This window comes from Palaemon carinicauda, chromosome 39 (assembly GCF_036898095.1).
Source record: "Palaemon carinicauda isolate YSFRI2023 chromosome 39, ASM3689809v2, whole genome shotgun sequence".
Classification (NCBI taxonomy): domain Eukaryota; kingdom Metazoa; phylum Arthropoda; class Malacostraca; order Decapoda; family Palaemonidae; genus Palaemon; species Palaemon carinicauda.
The window spans coordinates 47376891-47384390 of NC_090763.1; the positions used below are offsets into that span (position 1 = coordinate 47376891).

Sequence of the window (7500 nt, forward strand, 5' to 3'; positions counted from 1 at the left end):
CGAACAGTTTATATAATATATATAATATATAATATATAATATATTTTATGAAGCTCACTCGTACACACAAACCCCCCCCCCCCCACACACACACACATCATCATCACTCATCATCAGCAGCAGCAGCAGCAGCAGCAGCAGCAGCAGCCTTTGCTAATCCACTACAGGACAAAGGCCCTCAGTGTTGTCCTTCCGTTCCCGTTTGTTTATGGTGTATGCCAGTCGATACTCGCAAATTTCCCTAGGTCTTCAATCCATCCTTCGTTTGGTTCATTTGCAATCTCTAGGGACCCATTCTCTTATTCTTTTTATCCATATATTACAGGAGTGTGTATTTTCTTTCTTGAAATTTAATTTTTTTTCATTTCCTTATATCTAAAAAATTTTGCTTCTGGCAATTCTATGATCACTTGACTTTACCTTGTTTAACACTAATACATTATCAAATAAATTAACTTTTCTACTGAGGATAAATTTTTTACTGAGGATAATATTTCTTATTTAGTTTCTCCAATTATATATATACATATGTATATATATATAATATATATATATATATATATATATTTATATATATATATATATATATATATATATATATATATATGTGTGTGTGTGTGTATGTATATGTATTATATATGTACATATACATACATACATACATACATACATTATATATATATAATATATATATATATATATATATATATATTTATATATATATATATATATATATATATATATATATATATATTTACGCACTAAATATATACAGTAAATATATATGCACATTGACGAACCCCCCTCACTAAGATATCAAGATATTCTCCCCCTTACCGAGGGATGGGAAGAGCTCAAGCTGACAGGAATGAAATATATATATATATATATATATATATATATATATATATATATATATATATATATATATATATATATGTGTGTGTGTGTGTGTGGTGTGTGTGTGGTGTGTGTGTGTAATGAAACACTTGCTCTTAATTACTGTATATAAGGGAGATTTCTGCATATGGTATTAGTCAAGGCCTGTCAATAAAAATTAGCAAATATCTTGCTTTAAAAGATATGCGAAATATTATGAATGTTTCCACGACACGAGGTTGTTCATTTTCGCTGTTGATGGCTCCAGTCACGCAGGGCTTAGTTCTCCTTCTCCTGTGAGAGGGTATTGCAGGAGGTTAAGGGGTGGGTGCGAGTGTGTTTGTGTGTGTGTGTGTGTGTGTGTGTGTGTGTGTGTGTGTGTGTGGTATTCGTGTCAAGGTCAACACGGAGATGCATTGACACAGCGTTTCTTTGTTTTATTCTTTTGTTGTTATTGTGCCTACTGATGATTTATAAAGTGGTGAAAATGATTATGCGGTTATTTGTGGTTGTTTTGTGAAGATTATCTGATTAATAGTTCGCTGCGGTTGTTTTTGTATGTGCGTGTTAGAAACGAAGGATATTATCCACTTGGCTTAATATTTTAACCGTTGTCTTTTGCATTTTGTTGCATTTGTGTACATATTTTCGCAGCAAACATTGCCTTCGCTTTATTGTAATAGGCGTTTGCGTAACTGCATCGCGTTTATTTGTATTTTGACTCCATTTCCAGATACTGTCGTCTTGATTAAGGTTTTGTTTTTGATTAATTATTTTACTTATTATTTCATTGGTATATGGTAATACAGATACTCTCGTTTTGATTAAAGTTTTGTTTTTGATTAATTATTTTACTTATTATTTCTTTGGTATATGGTAATACAGATACTGTCGTCTTGATTAAAGTTTTGTTTTTGATTAATTATTTTACTTATTATTTCATTGGTATATGGTAATACAGATACTCTCGTTTTGATTAATATTTTGTTTTTTTATTAATTATTTTACTTATTATTTCATTGGTATATGGTAATACAGATACTCCTCGTTTTGATTAATATTTTGTTTTTTTTATTAATTATTTTACTTATTATTTCATTGGGTTATGGTAATACAATTGTATTCATACAGTTGATTACCTTGGCCAGGATTTGGAATAAATTCAGAAAATTGTATTGGGTCGAAGTGACAAGTGGATAACTTAACACAAATTTCTCTATGGATTAGTTACCTTCACTATTATCATTATTATTATTATTATATTATTATTATTATTATTATTATTATTATTATTACTATCCAAGCTACAACCCTAGTTAGAAAAGCAAGTTGCTATAAGCCCAGGGGCTCCAACAGGGAAAAATAGCCCAGTGAGGAAAGGAAATAAGGAAATAAATAAATGATGAGAATTTATGTAAAGCAAATGAGAATTTATGTAAAGCAAATGAGAATTTATGCAAAGCAAATGAGAATTTATGTAAAGCAAATGCATCCATACATTCAATTGAGCTAACGAGGGGATCTGTAAATACATATTAGATTTCACTAAATACAATGGAATTCAGTGGATGTACGCATTTCATTATTCTCGGCACAGTAGGGTTGTAGGATTGCGTAAAGCAAACGCATCCATACAAACTTAATGCTATAAGTACAACGAACCACTGGGTACGTTGTTCAACCTGTGTAATACGCATGCGCAGGTCAGACCTGTTACCTCAAAATCAATTAATATTCTGATTATAGAATAAGTGGTTTTTTTTTTTTTTTTTTTTTTTTTTTTTTTTTTTTTTTTTACATGAAAAATATCATGTACAATTATCAAAAGATTTGGTATTGTTTGTGTTGGGCCTTTGTCAGGTAGCCTGGAACGACATTATTACCTTGAATTATGGATTTGTTTTTCTTTTGTCTTAAATAAGAGTTATTATTACGCCTAAGTTGCTTTCGTTTTAAGTTTTGGCACGTTTGATTGCATACTTACTGTACATACTTACTTATGCATTTCCATTTGAATGCTCTGCTTATACTTTTGTAGTGTATATATGACAGAGTAATATCTCTCTCTCTCTCTCTCTCTCTCTCTCTCTCTCTCTCTCTCTCTCTCTCTCTCTCTCTCTCTTGCGTGAGCTATCAGTGATCAAGCTGTGCATGAAACACGCTGTGTCCCCATGTAGACACAGATGGGATGATAAGAAAAACCTGCAGTCCATTTAATGCAAAGGTATTGGCTTCTTCGATCGGAGGGAGAAGATTGCATTGCAGCTAAAAGAATTCGGTGGTTTTCACGAGTGTCCACCACATTTCTTTCTGGAATACCTCCCTTCTCGTCATCAGCTTCTATTGCAATTCTTGTTGTGAATATTTCATTAATAGTCACTGCCATGAGTGGCAGTGATGATTGTAATAATAGTCACTGTCAGAAGTTACAGTGATGATGGCAATATTATTATTATTATTATTATTATTATTATTATTATTATTATCTTTATTATTATTTATTATCTTTATCATTATTATTATTATTATTATTATACTAGCCAAGCTACAACCCTAGTTGGAAAAGCAAGATGCTATAAGCCCAAGGGCTCCAACAGGGAAAAATAGCCCAGTGAGGAGAGGAAATAAGGAAATAAATAAATGATGATAACAAATTAACAATAAATCATTCTAAAGACAGTAACAACGTCAAAACAGATATGTCGCATATAAATTATAAAAAGACTTATGTCAGCCTGTTCAACATTAAAACATTTGCTGCAACTTTGAATTTTTGAAGTTCTACTGATTCAACTACCCGATTACGAAGATCATTCCACAACTTGGTCACAGCTGGAATAAAACTTCTAATAGCCACTATAAAGAGTTACAGGGATGATTTTAGTGATAACCACTGCAAAAAGTTGTAGTGATGATTACATTAGTAAACACTGACAGTAGTTGCAGTGGGTGGTTCTAATTATACCCACTGACATTGGGAGACCATGGTACAATAGCTATGGCACTACCCAAGACTACAGAACAAAGGTTTGATTTTGGAGTGTCCTTCTCCTAGAAGAGCTGCTTACCATAGATATAGAGCCTCTTCTAACCTTACCAAGTGGAAAAATATTTACTGGACAATTACAATGCTGTAGTTAACCCTGTGAGTAAAGAAGAATTGTTTGGTTAGCTTGGTGTTGTCAGGACAGAGGAAAATGTGTAAAGAAATAGCTAGACTATTCTGTGTGTTTACAAACAATTAAAAATGAACCGTAACTTTCTGGATTATTAATTGATTAATAATGTCGGCACAATCTTATTTCAACGAGACCCGAAGTTCTATGTTTAACTAGTGGTCAATAATGAGTTAATGGATTGTCAGAGTCCGACGGGAACCTTACGAGTCTTGGGATTTCATAGCACCTTTCATGATTAAAGTGTATCATCAATCACTTGTAGTTTGTTTTGGATAAGATTACAAAAAGGTGATAATAGAAATTCTTCCAAAATTATAGAAAAACTTAGAAATGCACTAAAAATAAAATGTTCTAGAGCCATATTCATAATAAGCTCAAACACAAATAAACGCATCGTTGTCCTCAAGCGCGTTCTATGAAATTTCACTGGATCCCGTCAATCGATTTTTGAGAGACTATGTTCTATCCAACTATGCTTGTCTGTACGCACGGTCCAAATATATATATATATATATATAATATATATATAGTATATTATATATATATATATATATATATACATATATATTATATATATGTATATATATATATGTGTATATATATATATATATATATATATATGCATGCATATATATATGTATATATATATATATATATATATATATATATATATATATATATATATATATATATCCAGACCGTGTTGTACGTAAACTATTAGGAACATTCGTGTCACGAGAGTCCAGAAGTTTAACCGTGAAATTCCTTGCGTGGAGTGCCATAGCAGAGCGGTAAATAGCCAGCCCGCTCTCTTTGTCCAAAGGGATTCCATTATCCGTTGTAATCCATAGTGTTACTTCCACGTGCTCACTTTTCTTCCATTAGAGCACATTCCTTTTGGGTTTAGACAACGCCACAGCTGCAATGCGACTTGGGTTATAGTGTATTGCCGTCTAGTTCATAGATCCCAAGTTTATTGAGAAAGCTGAAGTTTGTATTAAATTTACATTTCTCGAAAGGGATATTCTTGCTTGGTATGGATTGTTCTGGAGTTAAAATTGTATGCAGTATGTATTTATTTAGTATAGTCATATCAATATGCTAGACATGTATATAAAAACCTTTAAACACTTTACGATAAAGAGAATTGGTTTTTAAAGACTCACAAGTCCATTGAATAATTTATTTATCGGCTTTACGCAGTGAAATAATAATAATAATAATAATAATTATTATTATTATTATTATTATTATTATTATTATTATTATTATTACTAGCTTAAGCTACAACTCTAGTTGGAAAAGCAAGATGCTATAAGCCCAGGGGTTCCAAAAAGGAAAAATACCCCAGTGAGGGAATGAAATAAACGGTATAAGAAGTAATGAACAATTAGAATAGAATATTTTAAAATCAATAGCTACATTAAAACAAGTATTTCATATATAAAGTATAAAAACACTCATGTCAGCTTGTTAAACATTAAAATACATTTGCTGCAAGTTTGAACTTCTGAAGTTCCACAGATTCAACTACCCGATGCAAGAGCACCATTGCATTGTTCTGCATCCGGGCTGTAATACCGGAAGAAAGACACTCTCATTATCATTTACGGCCAGAAAACATATGCTTCACAGAAAAGCTAAAATTAGTTCTTACGAAAACACGAATATATATATATATATATTATATATATATATATATATATATATATATATTTATATATTTATATATATATATATTTATATATATATATTTATATATATATAATTATATATATATATATATATATATATATATAATATATATATATATATATATATAATATATATATATATATATTATATAGATATATATATATATATATATATATATATATATATATATATATATTAGACATTGATTTCAAGATACGGATAATACATTGTTAGTTATTTCTAATCTGTTTTCTGTCATTTTTGGCAACGAATTTGACATGATTTATTATATCTTGTTAAATATTGTGCAGAAGTATGAGACGGATCGAAAGAGATTGCTTTAACGATCCGCACGACATAAGAAATTAATTAAAGTAGTGTTTAAACTTGAGCATGTAGCCATTACCCTAGATGCTGTGGTTTGTTACCCTAGATTACCTTAAAACTTTTCCAACTTCCTTATATTTGAAGCTAGTAAAACCGAAATTACCTTACTAATATCATTACCTTAAAAACTACCTTGAAACCATGCAAATTACTTGAAACTAAGCTTATAACCTAGAAAGTTTAACCCTGGTCAGAATAGACATTTCCTTAGATCTATGTACATAAAATTATCCATTTGAGAACCACCAACTCATTCTCCCTGCACTAAAGAAGTTCTCTTACTCGTAACCTAAATTAGACAAGTTTCTAAGATATCCAGTTATGGGCTTCACCCTCTTCCACGCCCCGCCCTCCTTTCCCTTGTGATGTCCACGAGCCTTTTCCCAAAGGGGTTGGAGACCTAGTCATAAAAAGTTAGCCGAGCTCACTTTTCCGGATGAACTTGGGAAGAGGTGGGAGGGAAAAAGGAAAGAACGCTATTTGTTTATTTTAGGGCTTCGTGTATGCGAGATCTTTTAGTTAGTTTAATTTACTTTCAAACCTGCTTTTCCGGTCCTGTACAGCAGGGAAATCGTACTCTCTACAGGACCTCCACAGTCATTTTAGTTTACTTTAAGGGCTGCTTTTCCGGTCCTGTACAGCAGGGAAATCCTACTCTCTACAGGACCTCCACAGTCATTTTAGTTTACTTTAAGGGCTGCTTTTCCGGTCCTGTACAGCAGGGAAATCCTACTCTCTACAGGACCTCCACAGTCGTTTTATCATGTTCATTTGAGAGTATTCAGCATTTCACATCGCGTATTGCTCGCTTACTGTTAAATCGTCACTATCTAAGCACTCAAGTATAAGAAAGTCTTCATTTCCTCTTGAAAGCCTTAATATCTTCAATCATTCGAATGTCTCGTGGGAGCTTATTGTATAGTCTAATGGGCCGTATATTTAAAGGCTCTAGAGCATACAGTAGACCACACACACACACACACACACACACACACACACACACATATATATATATATATTTATATATATATATATATATATATATATAGGTTCCAATAGTTTGAAACCATCTGTTTAATGTTTATTTTCACATGGATGATGTATCTGTTAATATTATCCTAAACATAGGCATGGTTTGTTCTCGTAATGTGTTATGTTTAGGTTAATGGTGATTTTATGTTTCCGATGATGTAGCACATGAGATGATACTTAATTAAGTCAGTTTTTAATTGCAGAAAGTCTTTGTGTTTATATATAGATGTGTTTTAATTGAAAGTTATTGTCTGTCTACGTTTATATATATTGTCAGTGGATAGTCTGTCCATGAAAGCGACGTGTTTCCGCTAACAAATTTTATTAT

The 7500-nt window shown here is 31.6% G+C and overlaps 2 protein-coding genes across 2 annotated transcripts in view; one reads left to right on the forward strand and one right to left on the reverse strand.

Moving 5' to 3' along the window:
* fray (frayed) overlaps positions 1-7500 on the forward strand; it is a 506360-nt gene that overhangs the window by 106575 nt on the left and 392285 nt on the right. The window lies entirely within an intron of this gene.
* Positions 1-7500, reverse strand: part of LOC137631382 (uro-adherence factor A-like) — a 90066-nt gene that overhangs the window by 79535 nt on the left and 3031 nt on the right. The window lies entirely within an intron of this gene.